Consider the following 23,048-nt stretch of genomic DNA (forward strand, 5'->3'; position numbering starts at 1 on the left):
AAATCTTTTTTAGACCTTGGTAGCTGATGTAAAGTGGTCTGAGGGGAAAAACTATTTTTGAACAGATTAATTTAAATATATGTATCCAAGTAGAAAAAAAGTGGAAGTAGATACCTAGGTCTTCAAAATTAACTTTCATTTGAAGTAGTTTCTTGAAGAAAGAGGAGAACCTCAGGTATTCCATCATGTCTTTTCAGAAATACTAATTTTTAAACACCAGAGAACTTTTTTTTCCCTGCTTTATGTTAATGGTCTGATTTGTAGCCTGATAGTGTCTGTTAAGATGAAATCCTACAGACTTATAAATATCTTTTCTGACAGAAAGAGACAAGTCTAAGCATATCACAGCCAACGGGAATGCATGCAGTTTAGGGATTTTGTTGTTGTTACAGATCATAATATTCTCATAATACAAGAGTGATTACGGAAATATGGCATAGTCTTATTTTGCCTGACATGGTGAAGAAAGAAAGACTTAAAGGATTAGTCTTGGTAACATAGCTGTTCCTTTGCAATGTATTGTGATATAATAGAAAATAATGCGGTGCATATCCTGAACATGAAAGAGAGCCTCTGGTCAGAATCTCGTTAATGCCAGAAATGATTTAAAGCTAGCTAACAGTCCCGGTTTTCTGTCCCAGAAATGACAACACAAGATGTGACACCTCTTATTCTAATGCTACATAGGAGCTTATCACGCATATGATTCAGATATCATTCAACACCACTAATTCTTCAAGATTCACTTCTCTTCATTGTTAGAAACGTGAGGACAGCACAAGAAAGCAGGATTATGTTTTAGACAGAAGCTGCTACTTCGACAGGGTTGAAACTATCTAACTACTTTCCTACTTTCTTTTCCAATGTCTGTTGAGAGGGATGGGCTAAGGAGACAAAGTGAACTGGTTTTCACTCAAGTAAGCTAAGCACCTAATTTACACATTCATTGGACACAAAGCTTCACTCGCTGTGCTAACAAATCACCATAATGAAGCGTTTGCACACCCACACGCATTTATACACATGCTATTGCTCATCTTGCACCTGCAATGATGGTGAATAGATGTGTAATTGCATATATAAGTTGTTGAAAGAACAGCTACTAGGCAAGGTCTATATAGCTATAGTAAACGGCTGCTTTTTTTTTCTCCATGTGCTGTGGTTGGCAACTTTTTTGAAGCTGTTTTACCACAGAAAATCCTGCTCTTCCATTATACGACTCTCTAAGAGACCTTTCCAAGTCTCTCAAAAAGACTTTTCCAAGGAGGCTGTATCGGCTCAACAGGTGTTGGTGTTGAGTCATGGAAATGCTGGGTAACTGCTGCTGGGCTGGTGTCTGCTGCAGTCAGAGCTGTGTCTCCCGGCTCCCGAGGCTGAGAAGGGCAAGTGCTACAAGGCCGAAGTTCAAGGCTGCTCGGATCTTACAGCTAAAGGAAATTGTGTAAAAGAGGTCAAAAACTGGTACTAGAAGATTCCCCCAAGACTAACAAATACTACATGCTCAATTCTGCAAAAATGGTCTTGTATGTATTGTTTAATGGCAGTACTGTATTTCCTGGCTTACAGCTTCCAAGTCAGATCTTACTGTCACTTGGTACCAGAAATCAGTAACGCCATCTTCAGAGGGGCCGCTAAACCGCTGAACTCGTACCACTTCATTGCACATCCACGTCATGTTCCAAACTTTAAAATCATCACTGTTGTGAAATTTTTAATTATACCTTCTGTACATCTGGGCACAAACCAAAACCATTGGTAACTCGGATGTTTTGTATCCTCCAGAAACAGGACTGAGATTCCTTTGTAGGCATTTTACCATTGCCCCAAGTCGACTGACCCCGGGCTCCTGCTCTCATCTTGTCATTTGGGTAGCTTTCTGAAGGTACGACTTCAAAGCAACTGTTCCAAAATAGCATGTCTGGAGTGGTTTTAAGTAGCTGCTTTATTTCATTGTTGTTCTGCTCAAAACACACTCAGCATTCTGAGATGTGTAGGCTTCATCTCTGCCACTGCCAAGTCTACTTGAGGTGACAACCTTGTTATTTGGGATTATTTCTCATGACAGATGGGTTTTTTACAGCAATTGTTTCCCAAAGATGTACATAGTATCATTTCGATAAATCCTCGGCAGCTTTGGGATCACAAGTATTGCAGTGTATTTGTTTAGTCTTACCCATTATTTGCAATTCAGCAAATTCAAAGTGGCTCCAATTTCAGATTCCAATCATAGTGATATTTGAATAGTAATTATATTCTTCTTTTTAGAGTTTTGTCTGAAATTTAACAGTTCTAACTATATGCTTGTAATGGGCATTTCATGTCTCTTGATACCAGTGTCCGTGAGTTTGTTTGGCTGAGGATGACGGGACTCACGATTGCACATCTAAACCACTGCGTCACTGCAAAACTATTTTCACTATTTAAATGCACGGACACTAAACTGTGATTCTCTCTCAGGTCTTGTGCTATCATATAAACCATATTTGTTGAAAATTGATTTGATATGCATAATCACTGTTTAATTGTAGTATCTCCTGAGAAGGCTATTTTATATAAGTGAAAATAATAGCGTAGGACAAGAATATGGTTTTCTCTAATAAGCAAGCTATTCTGATTACCCAGTCCTAATAGCGTAATTGCATTCTGTGTGGTCTCTCCTCAGCAATAGCTCTGGAATTACAGTCTGCATGTGGTCCGGGTCCTGATGGGAAAGGAAGGGGTTTGGGCTTGGGGTTTTGTTGCTGTTGATGTTGTTGCCTGAGTCTGAATTTTAAAAGCTTGTAGCTAGATTTCTCTGCATTGCAGCTATGGTCAAGCTCTTGGATAAGCTCTTGGATAAGGGAGCGTAGCCATCAGGTTTTATTAATATTTCAGTTTTTACCATGGTTGCTGAAAAAATAATAATTGCAGCCTTTATTGGTGGGGGGAGGTGGGAAAAAGAGAGGTAAGAAGGGGATGGGAGCTGTCATTTGCTTAACTCTACATTTTGGTGTGTTTTCCTGTTAACATATTAGGTGAAAAGCACAACTCAAAGGTAGCCTGGATTTCCCACATTTCCTTTCTCCATGGCTCACGTCACTATACGTCCGTCGAGCCTGCAGACACATCCTCAAACGAGCTCTGAGTGAGCTTTGGAGAGGCCGACTTAGAGCATCAACACCAACTTTGGCCCCAGTATCCATATATAAGAGGTTGCGCAAACTTCAGCTGTATTTAGGACTGAATTTCAGCTGATGAAGTACTATTATAAGAGCTGTTTCTCTAAAACAATTTAGAATGCAGAGCCAAGGATGAAGCCATTTGGCCATTGTAAGAGATGAGACCAAAGCTTTTAGATTCAAGAGGACTTAACTGTGGAACAGCCTTGTAGAAGTGCTTTGGCAAATCTAGTCTGATAGTCCTTAAGAAATATTTCATAACCAGCCTCATTTTTTTCCACCAAAAATTACATTTACACTTGTAACACCCATTCTATTTCCAGAATATTCTTATCCCCCCGTCCCTGAAAAAGACTAACCAATCCTAACCACAGTTTGGCCCCTCAAAAAAGAGAAGAGCCAGACAATTATGTCTATAAGAAACTAAGTTATCGCTAATGGTTTTATGCAGAAAACGCTCAAATACTCGGATCACAGATAGCATGAAAAACGTATATAACAGCCCTAACAGAACACCCAGGGTTTGAAGGGGCCCGAGTAACCCATCCTGGTGATGTGACTAAGCCCGGATGGGAAGGACTGGAAGGCCAATTTCACTGCTATCGCATGTGGAATACTTGTTCTCTAAACAACAGAACCTCAGTTCTGGGAATACTGCAGTCACTTCAGAAAAAATATAGTTTGCAATTTGTTAGTTCATGATATGCACTTTGTTTACTATACAATAAGGGATTTAATGAAATGGCTTGGGGACTGAAACAGAATTTTTCAGCTATTCATAATTTTGTAACTGATTTTACCATTCACTTAGAATTGTGATGCAGAGCAAGTAATTGCACATGTTAATGGCAATTACAATAACTAACAGGCATAATTAAGTGGTTTGCATATGCACTTATGGGATTTTTGTGCATACAAATGATTTGTATATTTTGGCATCTGATTTTAGAAATTTTTGTCATTGTATGTAAAAGAACTCTGTTTTATATGTTGTTGCCATGCCTATTTCACTTTACACAATATATTATTCTAAATGTTCAAAGCATTTAAGCACACAATTACCACTGATACAGATTTCAACCAAATGATTGTAATCGACTGCTTAACCAGATTGGGTGAATAATGCTCTTTTTTAATCAAAGACTGATTCTTATGTATTTGTCTAGTTGTCTGGTAGATCAAGGACTGTCTTATTTACTAGAAATACACACATTTTAGAAATGTGGTTTTGTAACTGAACTTTGAAAAATCCCCTTACGTGTCTTTGGGGCCTTTTCTGAGAATATACCTGTAGAAGAACCTACTTACTAAAGAGTTGATAGCACAGAGGCCAGAATTTGCCAGACTGCTTTTCTTTGGTTTCATTACTTCAATGTTCCTTTTTTATCTTAAATTTTTTTAAGACTGAATAAGTCACGCTACTAAATGATTACCCTGTCCTTGCTCTTTAAGTTCTGTTTTCAGTTTCTCAACAGTCACTTTATTTAATCTTGTCCCAGTGGTTTTAAATGCGGCAAGCACTCTGATTCTGAATTGGGAAAGATGGGTTATTGTGCGCGTGCTAAGAGAGGGAGTGCTTATTCTGGAGCTACATATCTCTAGGGTGTGATCGTCTCAGAAGCAGACCAAAACAAAGTCTTCTCATTCCCATTTAGAAAGGCCACATTTGAGTGGCACCCAGGTGTCTGAATGAACCAGAGACACAGGAGCTGTCATTAAGCTTATCCACTTTCACTTACTCTTGGTTTCTCCACACCTAAGACGTGCCAGCTCCTTTCCGGAGTAGGCCGGGTGGTGTGCTCCAGGAGCCCATAGCTGATGTGACTGTTTGTTTGGTAGGGTAAGGATTTTTCTCTTTATATCTTCACTTTTGGAAAATTCTGCTGAGATCAGCCTTGAGGTATCTATCTGCATAACCCATTTCACCATGAAATGGACAAAAAGAAATGGGAAAGAATCCCCTAAACTCAGAGAACCAGCTTACATAGGAGGACAGTCCAGAAAGTTTTAGCTGCACCAGTTGTATGGTTTGGCGGTTTTATAACGCAGCCAGACTTTTTTCAGGGAGCAGAATGACTCACTGCAGAAGAGACAGAGCTAATGATGCTTGAAGAGTTCTAATGATGCCTTTTGTGTACAAACAAAGTACAAATCCATTATATTCTGCTTTCATTTTATTAATTAGTCATTCATTACCCAATGCACTATCAATTAAGCCTCTCTGAAGACATTCTGAGTATCCTCCTGTTCCTTTTATTCATAATAAATACATCAGTCTCTGATTAAATGCCTGAATCGTTAGAGCAGGTTTAGAGGATACACCACAGTCTCCTTCTTTACAGTACGGACAGACCCACCGCGTGCACCCTCAGTGGGCCCATCCAAAGCCAGAATAGTTATGGCTCAACCTGAAACTAGTTTGCAGGAGTGTCTCAATATGCGTTTGTTTCAGAACACACTGAGTCAGCCTGTGCTGGAATGAAGCACGTAGTAAAACCCAGTATAGATCCATGTTTATTAAAATCACAAATTCTTACTTCAGAGCATTTGCAAATAGATAAAGTATTTAAATTCTCACAAGCAACGTACCAAATGGTCATGTTAGTCTGAGAACACACTCAAATGGTTTGGTCTATTCTAATTTGGCTAATTTCTCCTAGAAGTTATAGTGGTCTCTCCCATTTAACAAAATTGGGCAGCATCTGTACAAAGCAAGGTTTGAATAACCAAGCATATGTTTTGCATGCATGCAAATAAACTTAATTAAGATCTGCTCTCAGTCATAGAGTGAGCTGACATAAGGTGTTGGACTAGAACTGAGCAATGCCACTTGTATTTGCCTGCTGAACTCATACAATACACGTTTTGAACACTGCAGAAATAATCTAGCAGGAACGAGTAGATGATAGCGCCAGGAAAACCGAAATACAATCAAAGGGAATATGCAGATAGAAAGTAAGAAGGTGCAAATATATTACTCATCGGGAATTATTTGCTCAGCTATAATGGATATCATTGCATCTAACTGAAACAGTAATGTCTGTAAAACCAAATTTAGGTCACTCTGTAACCTTAATTAGTAACAACTAATCTTCCTAAACTTATCACTTCTCAACCAGTCAAAACCCCCAGAACTTTGCCTCCAGTTCCCCAGATGACCTGTAATAACTTTCAGATTGCATTTTATTTAACCGATTCTGACTTGAAACATGAACGAGTTCTATCCTTCTCAAAAAATACAGAAATAGCTAAAAATGAGAAATAGAGAGGAAGTCCTCCTTCTTTTTATAGTCACAGTTTGAATTTCATGCATGGCAGTAGCTCTAAGGCATTGAAGCTATTAGATCATTTTTAGTTCTACCTATTATGTGAGCTGTTTTAGAAGAGAGAAAAACCTACTCAAATATATTTAAAGATAAAAGCAAAACATGAAACAGAGCATTTTGAATGTATGCCAGCGTCTGCATCAATGACATTTATGAGCCAACTGCATTCTAAAACAATCGCAGAGAGCCTGAATTCACAGCCTCAACCGTTACAGCAAAACCTGCCAGAGCGAACGTATGCACTTGTTTAATCTCCGTGGTAGTACTGAAAGCTGGCAATCACACATCCCGGCCACAGTGCTTCATTTTGTCATTGGTTTGCACCAGTTTTTTCCAGTCACAACAGCAAAGGGTGGGTTTATACTCAAACGGGGGAAAGTTGCTGTAAGGGGAAGCCACTGAGGTACCTGCAGTGTGACTGGGACCAAACCCAGTCCCAGTGACTGGGATCGCCACCCGCGATCCCCAATGGGCTGGATTTTCAGCAGGCGGCCAATGGCTGTCTGCAGTGGAATCGGGCGAGTTAACTCAAGCTGAGGAACTGGTGTGTTCTCTTTTCTTATCTTTCACTTTCTCCCACCTACACCCCCGTTATCTTTCAAATGTTCTAATTGCTTCTGCTGGGCAGAGGAGGAGCAGAGAAGCAAGGTAGCTTCTTGTCAAAGTGCCTTATTCTCTGTTTCAGTGGAGATGAGAGGCCTAGGTACCTACACATTTAGGAAGGCAATCTTGAATTGCTGTTGAAGAACCAGCCTGGAAAAGTCATCCAAATATGTATAATGGAACATAAACTGAACGGGGTGCATAAACCCCTCTAGTCTGTTGCCTTTGCAGAGGGCCATTAATTCTTAGAACAGCGTCATGAGTGTTGTGTCCGCACCCGCGTTTGCAGCACTGCAACGCCTGTGGCGCTTCCTCTGGAGTCAGTTACTAGTTGTTAGTACAACAGCTCCTGAGCAGTGGGGAATACCCACGTCAAATGACAAAGTTGTCTAGCTGCTTGTTTTCTTCCCATGCACTGGAGGCCAACGTTTACCTAACAAAGAGGTAAAGAGACAGCCTGTTTTGTTTTTTTAAGTCTCTAGCAGTATTTGAACCAGTTGTTCACCTTTTTCTATTGTGTTTGTGCTTCCGTTTGTTTCAAAAGGATTTATGCTTAGTGCTTCGCAATGTTTCAAACACAGTGTATAAGAGGAATGTGGAATTCAGACTCTGGAAACCACTCCTGCACAGAGTCCTCTGAAACTCAATGGGGGATGGTCTTAGAAATAACCACTGCATCTTAGCATTCTACTAGAAGGACTGTTTGTGATGCAACATGCTATTTAATTTTTTCTTCTGCTTTCATAACCTGTGGGTATATGGGTTGTACATATTTTCTATACACTGACTACTATTTTTAGCCAAAGGTATTTTTGCTTCAAGAAGCTCCCATAGCATTCTGATTGGCCTTTTCCTCCGATCTGTTACAACCTCTGGGTTGACTTAGCACACTAATGACGTCTTCCTGAGATACTTCCTTTACCTAAGTCACCCATTTGTGAAACACGAAATTGAAATGTACAGGGACTGCAGGGAAGATCAAAAGAATCCATATCTTAAATTTAATCTTTCATTGCTGCTATGCAAGTGAGAATGGAAAAATATTTTTGCCAGTCCTCTGCATCACATGATTTTAGACACAAAGACCTTCATCCGGTAGATGTAGTAGAAAGATGATAAAACAGATTTCTTGTTAAAAACTACCATTGACTCTATTTTGCTAATACAAGAACATCTGTGTTTTCATGAACAGAAGTCACGTGTTGCTAAAGTAAAAGCTGAAAAGATCTTTTAGTTTCCATTGAAGAAAACAGTTGAACTTCCATTTACTTCAAAGAATCTCTATATGTACTCCTGGCCATTTTAATGGTTCTCTCTAGTAAATCTGAAGGCTAGAAGATCAGTTGTCATGGGAACTGGCAACAGATGATTCAAGAAAACAAAATTAAATGTTGGCTTGATGTCAACAGCTAATCTAGTGCCCTGCCAGCTGAAATCACAGTTAACATGAACCATGCCTAACAAGCTGTGATTTGCACAGGGTTGCAGCCAAAGATAAGAGTTTCTTACCCTGCGAACAGGAGAACATTTTAAAGTTTGCAACTAATGAGGGGACCCAACAAGTTTGTGAACAGTGAAGCTTCAAAAAACATAGTTTATAAGTGTTGAATTAGAGCCTTAACAGCTATAAATCAGTGTTTCTTCTTTTACATCAAAATCATGATATCAAATTAATTACCATTTCAAGATCTGTCTTAGCATTTTCAGAATCCATAAGATTGATTTGTGCTGGGATATAGTCCAAAATTGTTTCAAATTGTGGTTGTAGCCCATCTGTTATCTAGAAAATTCAATTCTTATGCTATAAGCTATTTTGCAAAGGAATGTCTATAAGCACATCATTTTTAGACTTGGAATTTAAATAAATACTGCTTTTTCTAAAGAATCATATCTAGCTTCTTTTGCTCATCATCAGTAGACTTTAAGGCCTAAAAAGCTACATTAAGGACTGTAATTCAGAGAAAATATAAAAAATTGTCTTTTATATACAGTGATGGAAAATACAGTCTCAGTTAAGAACAATCTGCTAATACTTGGCTCCTCCTAGTGACTGTTAAATTAGCCCATATGGAGTGTAATACAAAATAGAACAGCCTTGAAATAACATAAGAGTGTGTTTACATATACAAGGACTGTGAAAATCCATGCAGTTTAATTTATGAAAGTACAGTGGATTAATTAACTATTAAAATCCATGTGGACACTCATGTCGAGAATTAAAGTGAGCTCAATTTAATTTAGCTTTATCCTTTTCCAAAGTAAATGAACCTAAATTGAATCAAGATTACTTTAATTCTAAGAGAGAATTCATACAAATTTAGCGTGGTTTAATTAAGCCACTCCAAGCACGCACAGTTAGATAATTTGGATTAGATTTTGTAAGCATTGCCATCTAAAAATGCCCTTAGATGCACGTAAAGGACAACTTTTAGGCTGAAATGTCTTTGCAGTACTGTATCAGTCTGGTTACTTAAATAAATGTACAGTGACTGACTTTCCTCTTTGTTTTGGGATCTCCCATATGCATTATTGCCATGTTCTCTCTAGTGGCACTACCTATTCCAGGCTCCTGCATTGGGGATGTTTTCTAACCTTACTGCAGGTTTGGTTTTTGGGACTATGTGCCAGAGTTGTCTACTACCACAACACAATAATCTACACAACCACTTTGAAGTTTTAGAAGTTTGATGTTGTCAGTGTAGCTTTGTTGTCACTGGTGGATTGCCAAAGTCTTGTTCAGAACCTATGACAATTTGTTCTCTAAAAATTCAAGCACTCTTTGGCTTGATACGTAATAAATTCAGTTGGACCTCATTTGCTTTTTTACATGTATAAAATACACAGGCCTTCTGACTTGGCATTTCACATGCATCTAGATCATTTTAAGGTCAGGAATAGATCGATCTCAATCTACCCAATGCATCTCCACGTTTCAAGTCCACACTCGAAGGAAATATGTCAGCTAAACCTACACAAAAAGAAGCTCTAGGTTTGTGAAAGACTATATACATCTGTTTAAGGGAGTGAAAATGTCTGTCTTGTCTCAGTCTGTATAGGAGGGGCATACATGCAATCTGTTACATATGACATCATTCTTCTCTGGAAGATGAAGTTGAGGAGTAGACAAGGAGAAGTGGAAAGAGAAATAGACTTTTGTTGTAACAATGCGATGCCTGATTAGTGTGTGCATCTAAGACGCTGCAGACATGCTGTAGCTTCTGAAAAAGCTAATTTGTGTCTGGCCTATCATGAAGCAAAGAGGGAGTTGTGCTACAATATCATGTTTTCTGAGATTGTGCCGTTTATGATCTTTGTTCAAGACTGTGTGCCTAAAGGCACGATTTAGCCCATATATTGTACATAGGCAATTCAAAGAAAAATAGATGCAAGTGCAGTGCACAATTCATCTGGCTTTTCTTCCACCACACATACAGACAGCTGCGTTGTGCATTACTAAGAGTACATGTTACAAACTGTATCTCACATCTAACCATTTGCATTATATTCCACATAGAATGTTCAGTTAATGAATAAAATTAAAGGTTTAGATGTTTTTTTAATAAAATCTTCTCTATCAGGATTGCTTATTTCCAACCAGTGTTTTATTAATTCAAGATTGCTCTGTATTTTTGGTGGGATTTTTGACTTTTTAATGAACCAAGGTCCTTTCCTATAGGTTGTGTGTAGCCCTGCGCTGGCCGTGGTGCTGAATATTGGAGGGGGCTTCCCTGGTACGCATTCACGTATCACGTGCTCCCGGGGCTAGTGGTGGGTGCATGTTTATGAGGATATATATCACATTGGTATATCTCATTCTTATTAGCTCATTAGTGTGGAGCCAGTCTCACATTCCGATAGCAATTTTTGAGGGAGGCCGATGAAGAGAGGCCAAAACCAGCAGTCCATGAATGCATTATTAGACAAAAATTCAGCAATTCATGACATGCTGAATTGGATCTATGTAAATGCATAAAAATATTATCCAGTTTTAGTCCTCAGAGCAATGAAAATATGGTTTTGAGGCTACAGCCTGTGCAACGTACAGTATACTTATATTCAGTTGCATAATGATTTATCCCCTACAGGGAGGACAGAAGTCCATGTTTTCAGAACTGACTGCAAACAAAATACGTACTTTTACACAGTGTGCAAATTGCCTTCTCATTGATTATTGTCTTGAAAGATCATCACAATTTCAAATGAAAAGGCAAGAGAGACTGTGAAGTAAGGTTCATATAGTGTGAGAAGAGATATGAGAAAATCTTACAGGGAATTACAGTTCAGTGTTACTGATTTTTTGACATCAGTCTCTTCACTTTCTTTTATGTTGGCTGGTGAAAAAATGGTCACCCATGTTTCATGTGATATGCTCTGTGTTGACGAATGTTAGAAGTTACAAGGATCTTATTTTAACAGGTGAGAAGAGAAATACGTATTGTGTGTGATATTTTGTAATATCTGTAAAGCTTCCCTCAAAAGTTTATTTGGATCTCAAACTAGCAAGTTCAATTGCAAATACAAAAATTGATCCCAAGAAGTTAAATGATACCAGCTGTTGGTTATCAACAATTGTTCCACTTCTGCTGGTTCTGGTTTTTGTACTCAGCCAAAATGAACCTGACTTACTATTCCTGGTTTACAAAAGTTACTCTAGCAGTCTAGAATAATGGATAATTTATAGGTTTCTAAGCTTTTGCAACTTTGGTCAAGTGGAATTCTCTATTGGTCTTCAGTGTTTCTGCCTAAGGTCAAAAACATACATTTGGGACGTCTGTAAAAATATAGGTAAATAATTGATGGATGTGGACATGGTTTTTATTCGTAAGGGTTACATAAACAGATCATAGGATCGTAGGGTGATGCAGGTTGGAAGGCACTGCAGGAGATCACCTGGTCCAATACAAAGGTTCTTTGCAAGGAAGAATTTCTGGTTTCTCAGAGGATGCTATGTTTGGAAAATACACTGAATTATGAAGTTATATCTTGTGATTGCAGAAGCTAGTGTATAGCATGAATACATTTCTTTCTTCTGTCAAATACTTTAGGATGAGCTCTTATCCCTGTGGAAATCAGTACCAGTGAAATAAAAAATGCAATGTTCGGTCTTTCACTTCTTTTGGAGTAGTACTTATGTATAATCAGTTTAGAGTCAAATTATCCAGCTTTCATTCATAGAGTAATGCTTTGCTGTCTAGATAATCACAACAATGGTCAACAGAAATATGTGTGATTTAGTGATGTGAGTGAGTAATACTGATAGAATCTGCCCTTTCCACCCTGATCCCCGCACTCAGAATAGCTGTATATACTGTGACAGTAGTTAATCAGCTGTGTCAATGACAGCTTTACCAGTTGATAATATTTCCCATCCACTGTATTCATTTACAGGATTATAACGAGTATTGATAGAAAGCCCTTGAGTTCTGCCATCAGTGCAGTCGGAATACTGCATTTATCATTCTTCACCTACACTGTTAAGACCAGGCTTAATGATTTTAATAATAGCTCAGCGTTACACTGAGTGGCTTCTCTTTGAAAAACTACGCATGAAATGGAGCTAGCAATGGTATACTGTTGAAACAATCGTTTCAGACTTAGGTAAAACAGCTGTGGTACTACATCGTCCCCATCGGCTAAATAATGACTCTAGAGTCTTGCCTGTGCTGGGAATAGGCAGCAGATATCTGTTCCTGACCTTCTCTTCCCTCTTAAACTCACAAGGTAACAAAATTACATATAAGAGATATAAATACAAACAGAAAACATATTTAAATTCTCAGCCTTTCACCATTTTGCTGTTTTCCCCTTACAGTAATTTCTGGGCCTGGACAGGATTTTATACAATTCAGTTGCATAACAATCTTTCAGTGAACCATTAAATTGCTTACACGTACAACAAATTTTTATGACAGATGATAAAAATAAAAAATAACAAAAGGCCTTATTGAGAAAACAAAAGGAACTTATTGCCACATTTAAAAAACAAAATATCGTAATTAAGGCTGATCAAGAGACACAGGGATAGTGGAATATGAAGTTTGTAGCTTTTGAAAATACTTTTTAGGACATTTTAAGGATAATTCCAGAAATATACTGGAATATCTGGTTTCTCTTTTTCTACTAACTATAACATTAATTCCAAATCAGAAAAGGTTACAAATATTAATTATTGAAGTAGTAACAAAGTTCTCCAAGCATGTTAAGTGTATTCAAATGAGAAAGACTTTAAAATAAGAGGAATTTCTTCATGTTCATGACAATAGGAGAACAGATGTTTACTTCTACAGTCTTTCTAAACCTAATCTTAAAGTTTCTGGTTTAAAGAGTAGTTGTTTCCAATTGTTATGAATATGTCTCTTCTATAGGTATTCATTAAATCTGATAGAAGAAGGTCTCAAAATTGAGTCCAAACACAATTTCTGTGTATTTAAGAAATACTGAATAAATTATAGTCCTAATTTCACCTAATTTAAAACCTGTTTAAGAGGGATTCCTCAAATCCAATTTCTCTTCAGTGTGAGTGTTTCAAAGAGTCTGTGATTCTATCTGAAGAGTTCTAAAATTAGCACTCAGCATTCTGATACACAGCCACATTTTCACATGATCATTCTTTTCTTGAAAAGAAAAAAATAGGAATCAGAAGCAAAACACCTTGGATTTTCAAGCCGTAAGCTAGCCAATTTGCCCCCACCCCCCCTCCTCAATGGGGAAGCAAGCTTTTCAGTAACCATACAGGGCTTTTTATGCGAAGTTTGTGCTACGTCAAGTACTCAAGTCATTACCTGGTAACTTTGACAATTTAATCTCGTTTCATTGAAAGACTTTTAAACAAACTGCATAATAAAACATTGGCAGATGGAATGTTGCCCAGCTTTAATGAAAGGGGTCACCATTTAGTACCAGCAAAGAATATCTTATATTTTAACTGTAATCCAAAGAAGTTCTATGATGTCATAAATAAGGTAGTGTCTTCCAACACAGAAATACACTGACAGCTGAAATGTAGAATATTATATCCTGCACACGATTTTACATGAAACATTTTGGATGCTTTACAAAATTCACATACTTGAAGTATGTTTTCTACGAAAAGCTTAACAAAAACGTAGTTGTCCAGTATATGGAGAACACAAAAGTGTATGAAGGGAGTTCAGATTCTTAAAGAGATATTTTAAAAAGGCATGAATTCACTGTAGAGTTTATTTATTGCTGCAGTGTAAGTTGCCAGAGGTGCTTCATATATAGAAGTGTAAAAATGAGAGTTACGAGTCTCATGCAAAAAGGCAAGATTAAAGTCTGGGGTCTGTTAAGGAGGAAAAATTCTATTTTATTTACAACAATGGAAAATCTGAATCTGAAATTAAGCCATTCCAAGCTTTTGGGGAATTTTGCCCATCAGCAAGAGTATAAAACATCAACAGTCATTTGTTAGCTCAGTCCTATATCAAGTTTTGACTTGCTGTGGTCGCTGCAGTCGCCTCAGAAGCCCTCCAGTGTTACCTGTGTGGCCAAGACAGAACTCCTCCACTGGTTACTAACCAGTTCGGTTGGCCTAAAGAGTAATTCATATCATCTTCTAAACCAGAAAAGATCCATTATATTTTTCAGCAAAACATTTAAGAAGCTTTTGTCAGATTTTCAAACTTGCGTGCCTAAATTTCAAGGATTTAGAAGCTTAGCAAATATGGTTTTAAAACTCAAAGAAGCATGTTTGTGCATAAGGCATCTCACTGACAGATGAATCCCATTAACCTTGTTAAGACTATGTGCTTAAATTTAAGCACATATTTGGGAACTTTGCTGGGTCAGAGTTTTTAATTTTTCATAGGGATTTTTTAAAATATTTGTTATTTACATTTGAAAATTAGGCCTTTGGTTGCCGTAGCTTTTTCCAGAACTTAGTAAGTAGAAGGGATGCCTTCTGTATGCAGAATGGTGAGATAGTCGTCGTCTTTTTGTTTATAAATCAACTAAGGAATTCAATATATGCAGCGAAGCATGCTTTTAGTTATGAGGATGTTTGTCCTTTTCCTTGTTCAACTTTATCTTACACTTTTCCCGATTTTACCCAGCTGTCCAGTATTCTGATGAAAGCCTTATTTCCCCGCCCAATTGTAGCATTCCTCTGTTCAGGAGTCATTGAGAAAAGGCCGGTCTTGCCAGCAACGAGGTGAAGAGACTTACAAGATGACTCAACATCCTTCTTTCTCTTACGATACAACACAGAAAGATGATTCGACCTTGCAGCACATGCCTGAGAGATTATAATAAGAAGAACTTACCGAATAACAATTAGATTAATGGACAGATAACTGACTGATGGGTCAGGATAATGCTCACTAGCAAACTTCTACTAAAACTAAACAAAAAATTGGGAATTTTTTTTCCAACTCGTCATTGTATTTCATTCTCTAAGATATTTAATCTCTTGTGAGATTCCAGATTAATTGCGTAAAAACAATCATGAGACCCAGATTTACCAAAAAGCAAAGTTCCCAAATTTCTGGGCTGGCTCCCCCTCTAGAGAAAATCAGATACTTCTGAAATGCAAAATATTTTCTCAGAAAATGTAAGTACTTAGCTATAACATATATATATATATATAAAAAATATATATATAACAAAACTTTTGACCTAAGTTATGCCACTGACATTAATTAAAAGACTCACAATGATGTTAATAGTCATTGAAACAGTACTTTATTCAGCTTGTTCCGTAAGGTATCCCCCAGGGAATAAGTAACAGGCTGTCCATTGAAGTCTTGTTTATGATGGAAAGTCTATGCCTCTCTTTTACATATGTTCATTGAGTTAAAATAAATCAATCTTATATTATGCATACAGTTAGTGCACTTTTTTCAGAATAAGTATTTTACCTGAGTTGCAGTGGATCATTCAGTCACTGACTAAACTATTCTGGAAAATAAATGTGGGTGGTTGTAGAAGATGCATAAGAAGACTCAGTAAGAGATAAAACTATTAATATATATTTCATGGGACAAAAAAAAGACTGTGATTTAGTTTAAATTCACAAGACTTTTGTAAAACATTGTTTAGATTTTCTCCCTGGATTTTGGAAGTTCACTAGCCGTTTTAAGAGCAAGAGGTATGCTCAGTGCTCCAAAGTGGAATTGTTTGCTACAGCACTATTTCAAGAATTACATGACCTAGTACCTACAGAAGCAGACAGTGCTTGGTTTATTTTAGAAGTATGTTCCTTTAGAACTGAAAAATTGTAACTTTGGAGCATGGGTTTAATGCCCAACATTTCAATCTACTAACAGATGTAAAATAATACTGCTCGATAGTAGGGACAAGATACGTCTGAGCAGTCAGCGAAGAGCTGAAGCAGCTGCAGAACGAGATTTCCACAAAGAACTGTGAATAGTGATTATACGTGAGAGTGTAGAGGAATTCCTGTACCTGTGGTTTTGGCCAGTTCTATCCAGACACCTTGCAAGCAGCGGTCTTCTCAGACAAGAACTGCTTTTCACTTTGATATTTTCTGCATCATCGGCACAGAGTGCTTGAACAGAACAGTCATTGTGGTTTTAAGTCTGCTTTTGCCTTCATGCAAGAAAGCCAGTGTTTTTAAATTTAGATGGTAATAATATGTTCCCAGTGACAAAATAATGTACAAAACCATTCAGAGATATGGCTTGCTTGAAGTTGAGAGCAATGCAGCTGTTCGGTGAGAGCCCTCTCCTGTTTCTTTTAAATCTGGAGCATCTGCCTTTCCAAAACACTTCAATGTTAAGTCTCCCTAATGAAGGCATTTAAGATTGCAGGAAGGAAAGACTGTTTTCCTGCCTTCTGGGAAGTATGGTTAAGACTGGGTGGGGAATAATATGAAATTTAAATATTCTAGAAAAAATAGTAAGGGAAAAGCCCAGACCAGGCTTTCAGTACTGTAATTTAGGCTGGAATCTTTTCAAAGAGTGCTGAAGCAGTTTGCTGACAGTGCTGTAAGACAAAATTGCCTGGGGAGAAAGGAATCACAGGTTTGATGTGGCAGCTGACCGAAAGTTACAGTGGGGTTAGAGGCACTTTAATGACCAAAACTTCTCCAATGTGTTTGTTTCTGGTGTGAAACCAAGTCTAGAGGTCTCCAGCATTTCCAAGGAAAAGTCCATATTGGTTAAACTGTGACTTCCAGCTTCTTCTACAAGAGAGAAAAAGAGAAGCTTTTGCAACAGAGAAGTTGATTTGCAGATTTTCATCTGGTTCTTCATTTAGAAAACTGAGCCCAATTCTGAGCATTACGTGGGTTTTCACAGTTGCATACAGTGTACTATTAATGATCCAGGCGCCTGTCAGTGAAGACATGATTTTCATGGTTAAAATAGGAAACGCATTCGGCTGTTTTACATAATATAAACAGACCTGGATAGAGCTCAAAGGGTCCATCCTTGTATTCCTATGCAACTTGAAAAAAGTGAAGGAGTTTCAAGAGAGAACAGTGACAGAGAAAGGAAATAAGCATTTTCTTCCTCGGATTGAGCTGCTGCGTTCTGTGTGCTCCGAGCAACAGCAGCACTCAGAGGTAAGTAGCAAGGAATAGAAGAAATGAATAGAAAAATGGATAAATACTTACTTCCTGCTACTGATGCCTTATATTGTTAAACTGATCTATCTTATTTACTTGGAGTTTTAACTGACGTGAGTAGACATTATGTACCCTAAAGCTTTGGGCATTTTTAAAATATTTCTGAGATTCTACATTGAGGGTATGCAGCTACCTCTTAACGTTAAGGAATTAGGATATTTTCCTTGTGGTACAACATGTAAGAATGCATTATCTCTGTGATCATCAGGAATATCGAAAAAAAGAATCATTGGGTATCTTTTAGCTGAAAAAGTAGTACTGTTCTTTGATACTTTGTGCTGTGAAAATCATACATTCCATAACCATGAATGTAGTCCTCCAAAAGGAGGAATCAGTGACGGTGCTCGCAGATGCATTGCATAACTGTCTATTACACATGCTTCATTTCAATATCGATATATACACTTTTGCAATAGGAAGAGGGATTTATGTCTACAGTTATGTTGCAGAAAAGCTGGGGGGGGGGGGCAGGGAACAGGGAATTTTTCCCACTGCAAGTGTCCCAATGCTGTTTAGTTCAGACGTGTATTGGATTGCTGGGCTTTTTCCTCCTGATGAGAAATAGAGTTTCCCTAAAAAATCCAACGGTGTAAGAAAGTTTATTTCGATGAAACTAAATCTGGTGAGGTAATCTAACAGCTGTCCAGCACGCTTGTGATTGCATTTTGCTGTACAGTTTGAAGATGCAGAATGGTTTTATGCTACCTAATACTTAAGACATTGATGTATATTCATTTTCAACCTACACTTGAAAAAATCAGTTGAAAAGAAATGTATTATTTTGTAAAATATGAACTTTTCCAATAACGTCTAAAACAACATATTGAAGCATTCAGAAGGACATCTTTTTTTATATAAATTTGGATGTGCATTATGATTAAAATAAAGTGCCTGGTGAAATTAAATTCACATACTTTAAAAAAAAAAATCACCAATTCCCTTCCTCTCTCACTCTTCCTACACATTATTCATCTGGTATGTGAAGAGCTGTTCTGTGCCTTCCACACAAAAGCAAAGCGAAAAGAAAGCCAAAGATGTTTTAGTTAAATAACTATTATTCTTCAGGATCCTTTTAAAGCACAAAACAGAATGTTCTCCAGATACTGAGAAAACATCACATACGTAGTTTCAGATAATTACAAGTTATATACCGGAAAGCCACTATATTAAGAGCACATTATTAAGATTTTAAAGGCAAGCACTACAAACTGAGGAAATGCCAGAATTATGGTTGCCTATGCAGCCTTCATTCGGTTCCTTGTGCATACGCATTATGATGCAGCCTTTAAGTGCACAATCACACACATTTTTCTCCAGTAATCTATGAAAGCAGAAGTATTAATATATTCAGAAGCTTTTTTGTAGTGCCTATCAGTACAGTACCTGCTCCACAAAAGCCCAGAGTAGTGTGGGGCTGGTGTATCCCCGTACATAGTTGAGGAGTGTGCAGAGCATCAGAGTGAGGTTTAAAAATACTAATTTTGACTGCCTCACTTGAGACGGGTATACCAAGATTTCCCAGAACCATTAGATAAGGCAGCATTTTATATACTTAGACAGTAATGTCTACTAAATTCTGTGGTGGATTCTTATCTACCTGAAGATTTGCATGTCAACTGTAGTTTCAGGATGAGCACCCTGTTTAAATGACTTATTCCTTTCCCCGACGAAAGGAAAGGCTGGCAGGGGCAGGAGAGAGAACCCAGTTCTCCAAGGCCTTCCCCATCTACCTTGTCCCACAGTTCCCCAACCCACTCACAGCTTTTGCAGCAAAGCCATCATCCAATTTCTCAGTGAATGGCTCGAGAATATTGCATTAAGGTTATGTAGCCAACAGCATGCATGTGTGAGTTCTAGTAAAGACTTCAGAATATACATTAAAACAGCCCCAGACCTTCTGCCACACAGATTAACTCTTTCATCAGCAGTGTTTCAGCCAGTAGCTCTACTGCAGAGAATAAAAGGGTAACGGAAATGAACCAGCAGATAGGAATGAAGACGAAACCTTTACAGGCACCTGTCAGGTATTTTCCAATAGAGAAACAGCCGTCTGAAATCTTGGATTCCATTTGAGGCTCTGAATGACAGTGTGCTTTGAGTTTAACATTTTTCTTTCCCCGTAAATCCCTCCAGCTGAGCTTTGTCTCTATTGAAATTTTGGCTCCAGATCTTTCTGTCGTATTTCTAGTCCTATGTTTCACCATTCCCAGGCACAATTTTTTTTCTCTTAAATCTAAGCCTGGGACAGAGTTTTAGGTCATGTGCTTTGAAGGCACAGCCAATTAAGAAGTTGTTCTGCCTTTAGCTATTTGTTTCCATTCCCAAATGTAGTTCATCGTCTGCCACTCAGCTGCTTGTCCTTCAGTTTTGCCCACTGAACAGTTCCTGAGGCAATGTTGTGAAGTGTAGCACTGAAACAACCCAGGTTAACAGCATCCTTTAAAAAAGAAGTTGTACACATTAAAGGGTTAAGGAGACTTTCAGTGGCTCTTGGGGGTAACATCTTTTATAAGTAAACCTAGGTAAAAATATTTTAACTTCCCTTTAAATTAACAATGTGGTTTTTGCCGTTGGATTTGTAGTGTTAGTCAACAGATTGAATCTATAACATGTGATCCTAGTAGCGCCAATCCTCGTACCTGTAATAAAATATATATGTAATAATCTATAGTGGGTATGTTGTAAGCCTTAGATGTTATACACAAGAGCATTCCATGAATGCTATATTAGTATTGATATTACAAGTTGATAAAATATATTTGATTAATTTAGGGATCTCAAATATGTGGAAATATTTTGTCCATCACCAACCCCTTGTTTCTGATGGAAATCCAGCGCTATTTTGCAATTATAAAGCAACCCTAAGTTAACAGAATATGATTTCTGTAGTTTCAGGAGGGTTGAAAAGGAGTTACTTGTAGCAGACCTCATATGGCTGGCATCGTGGTATTTACTTCAGCATGGCCTTGTCACAGTGGCAGCTGCCCAATACAACTTCAGACCTGTGTGACTGGAACCCTTTTCCTCACTCTCCTTCTGCTGTTAGAGGTGAACAAACCTCAACTGAGAGTGGGTAAAAGGTTTCCAATTTTGCGTTAGTATTTTCCTGTTCTGCGGTTTTGACCTAAACGCTTAACGGGCTCTTGTGGTAAAGAGAGAGAGTGGAGTACAAAGCTGTTCGGAGGAAGGCATCTACCAACCTGGGGAAATAGAAAGGTTTTTCTTAATGAACGGACATCACCTGAAATCCGATTAAGCACATAAGGTATGAAAATCCCAAAGGCCCACGTGGTGAACTGAATCAGATTGCTGTTTGATTTGTAGCAGTCACTTTACCTTATTATTGCAGTTTGCTTTTTCTATTTCTAATCTCGGAAGGTGGGGTCTATGAGAGGTAACTTTGCAATGGTATGATATTTTCCATCCTTTTTTGCACTTCAGAATAAAGACTCACTTTTCACTAAAGCAGCTGCTAAGGAACCTAATAGCGAAATTGCTTTAACTGAATTAAATGAATGACTGATCTGATTTGGACAACAGTTCCTACTGCGACCTGGGAAAATTTTCTCAGTTTCCAAGAATTTTTTAAAAAAGGTTCTATTTTAACATAAAAATTTTGAAAATTATGTAACTTTTCATGGCACAAGTAATCCTGTAACTATCTATTTCTAATGTTTATGAAAGCACTTTCATTTGATGTATATTTTTTTTTTACTTACTTAATCTGCCCTTGAAAAATTATTTTCGAAAGTGCTTAGTTCTCTGTGGTAGGAAAAAGTTTTGTGGTTAGAATACTGGACTAAGGAAAGGATCTGTTCTATATCCAGTTCTTCAAAACTTTGGAAAAGTCATTAAAATCCGTGCCTCAGTCTATCCTGTAAAGTTTGACTAACCCTTGTTTTTGAATACTTAAAATTACAATCTCTTCGGAAAGACACTCTTGTTTATCAATTATTTTCTTGGTTGTTCTTACAGCTTCTGTATTGGAGTTGTTATATGGCTCAAAAAAAACCCAAAACAAACCTACCCTGCGAGTTTTACGACAATACTTTTTGAATTCTAAGAGGCAAGTTGCAAAAAAAAACCCCTCCTGCCTTGGCATGATTGTAGAGCCCATCACTGCGCAGCAGCCCGAGCCGTAGACAAATAGGGGCTGGTTTGCTGCGAGCAGCGATCACACAATAATCCTTTTATGACAGAGATCTAAAAGAAGAATGAAGATGTCAGAGGGTACCTAGCAGCAAATGTAAACTTAATCTTAAGATAAAAGCATATCAAATACACCCAAGTGGCTTATTGCCAGAGATGCTAATTAGAAAAAACTGTATTATGCACACAGCCGTTTGTTCCAAATGGCTCCTCAGGGAGCAGGCTAAGGAGGCGTTTCTCCTGTGTGCCTTGTTCTTGTTTACAGAGGTTGTTAATATTTGCATAACCATCTCAGTGAAAAAATATGTCCAGTGAATGAAATAGACTTAAATGTGACTCTCCAAATTTCAGTTTTCAATGAAAAAACACTCACAAGATTTCAGGAGCTGAAATTTTACGGAAAAGCTGTAAATTACAGACAAGTATCAACAGCAGAAGATTTCAACTCCCCTCATATAGCCTGAATCACTGCCTCTTCAGGAGAAGCCATAGGGATAAATAATTCTGGACACAGTAAATGACTGCGTCATCAAACAGCTAATCTTAGAACCCACAAGGAAAGATCCCATTCTGAATTTCATCTGGAGTGGTGCTCAGGACTCAGGTCAAAAGGGTTTAAGTGGGTAACAGCCAAAATCCAATTGTGGGGGGAATAGGAGGCCCAGTGCATCCAGCATACAGGTACTTAATTTCTAGAAAAGGGACTACATAAAAATGAGGTGATTAGGTAAAAAAGGAAACCCTAAAATAGACAGTCCAAAAAGCAAGATGCCTCGAAGTGCCTTTAAGTGGATAAAAACATACTATGTTTGAAGCCCAGGTGAAATATATGCCCATAACTCAGGATAACGTGCCCAAAAATACCACGAATGGCAATGGGGAAGTTGAGGAGATACTTCGATACTGTAGGGAAAAGGCTGGCACTCAAAAATTAAAGTTTGCCCAAATGAGGAGAACAGGCTCACCTTAGAAACTGCATCTTTCTCATTTCCCCCTCACTAGCACTGCACAACTCTAAAGCCATCAGATTTCTCCTTGCCTAAGATGGCGCCTGTCTCCTGGCCCAAGAATGCCTGTCGCAGGGAGGGCACGCTCCTGCCACAGCAACTGCCAGGAACGTCCTCTCTGTTAAACAGATGTCAATCCATTATCTTAGGACTCCAACGGGCATTGCAAATGATAGTCATACCTTTCACGGTAAATTGA

At 38.0% G+C, this 23,048-nt stretch overlaps 1 protein-coding gene across 4 annotated transcripts in view; it reads left to right on the plus strand.

The window, feature by feature from the left end:
* PHACTR3 (phosphatase and actin regulator 3) overlaps positions 1–23,048 on the plus strand; it is a 114,416-nt gene that overhangs the window by 14,857 nt on the left and 76,511 nt on the right. Inside the window, exon 1 of one of the 4 annotated variants that reach the window (XM_074605585.1) lies at positions 17,000–17,630. The exons of 2 other annotated variants lie outside the window; for them this stretch is intronic. The gene's annotated coding sequence lies outside the window, so the exon portion shown is untranslated. Of the gene's footprint in view, positions 1–16,999; positions 17,631–23,048 lie in introns of those variants that run through there. One more of the 4 variants, XM_074605584.1, reaches the window with a different exon arrangement.

Source organism: Larus michahellis, chromosome 12, assembly GCF_964199755.1.
Source record: "Larus michahellis chromosome 12, bLarMic1.1, whole genome shotgun sequence".
NCBI lineage: Eukaryota > Metazoa > Chordata > Aves > Charadriiformes > Laridae > Larus > Larus michahellis.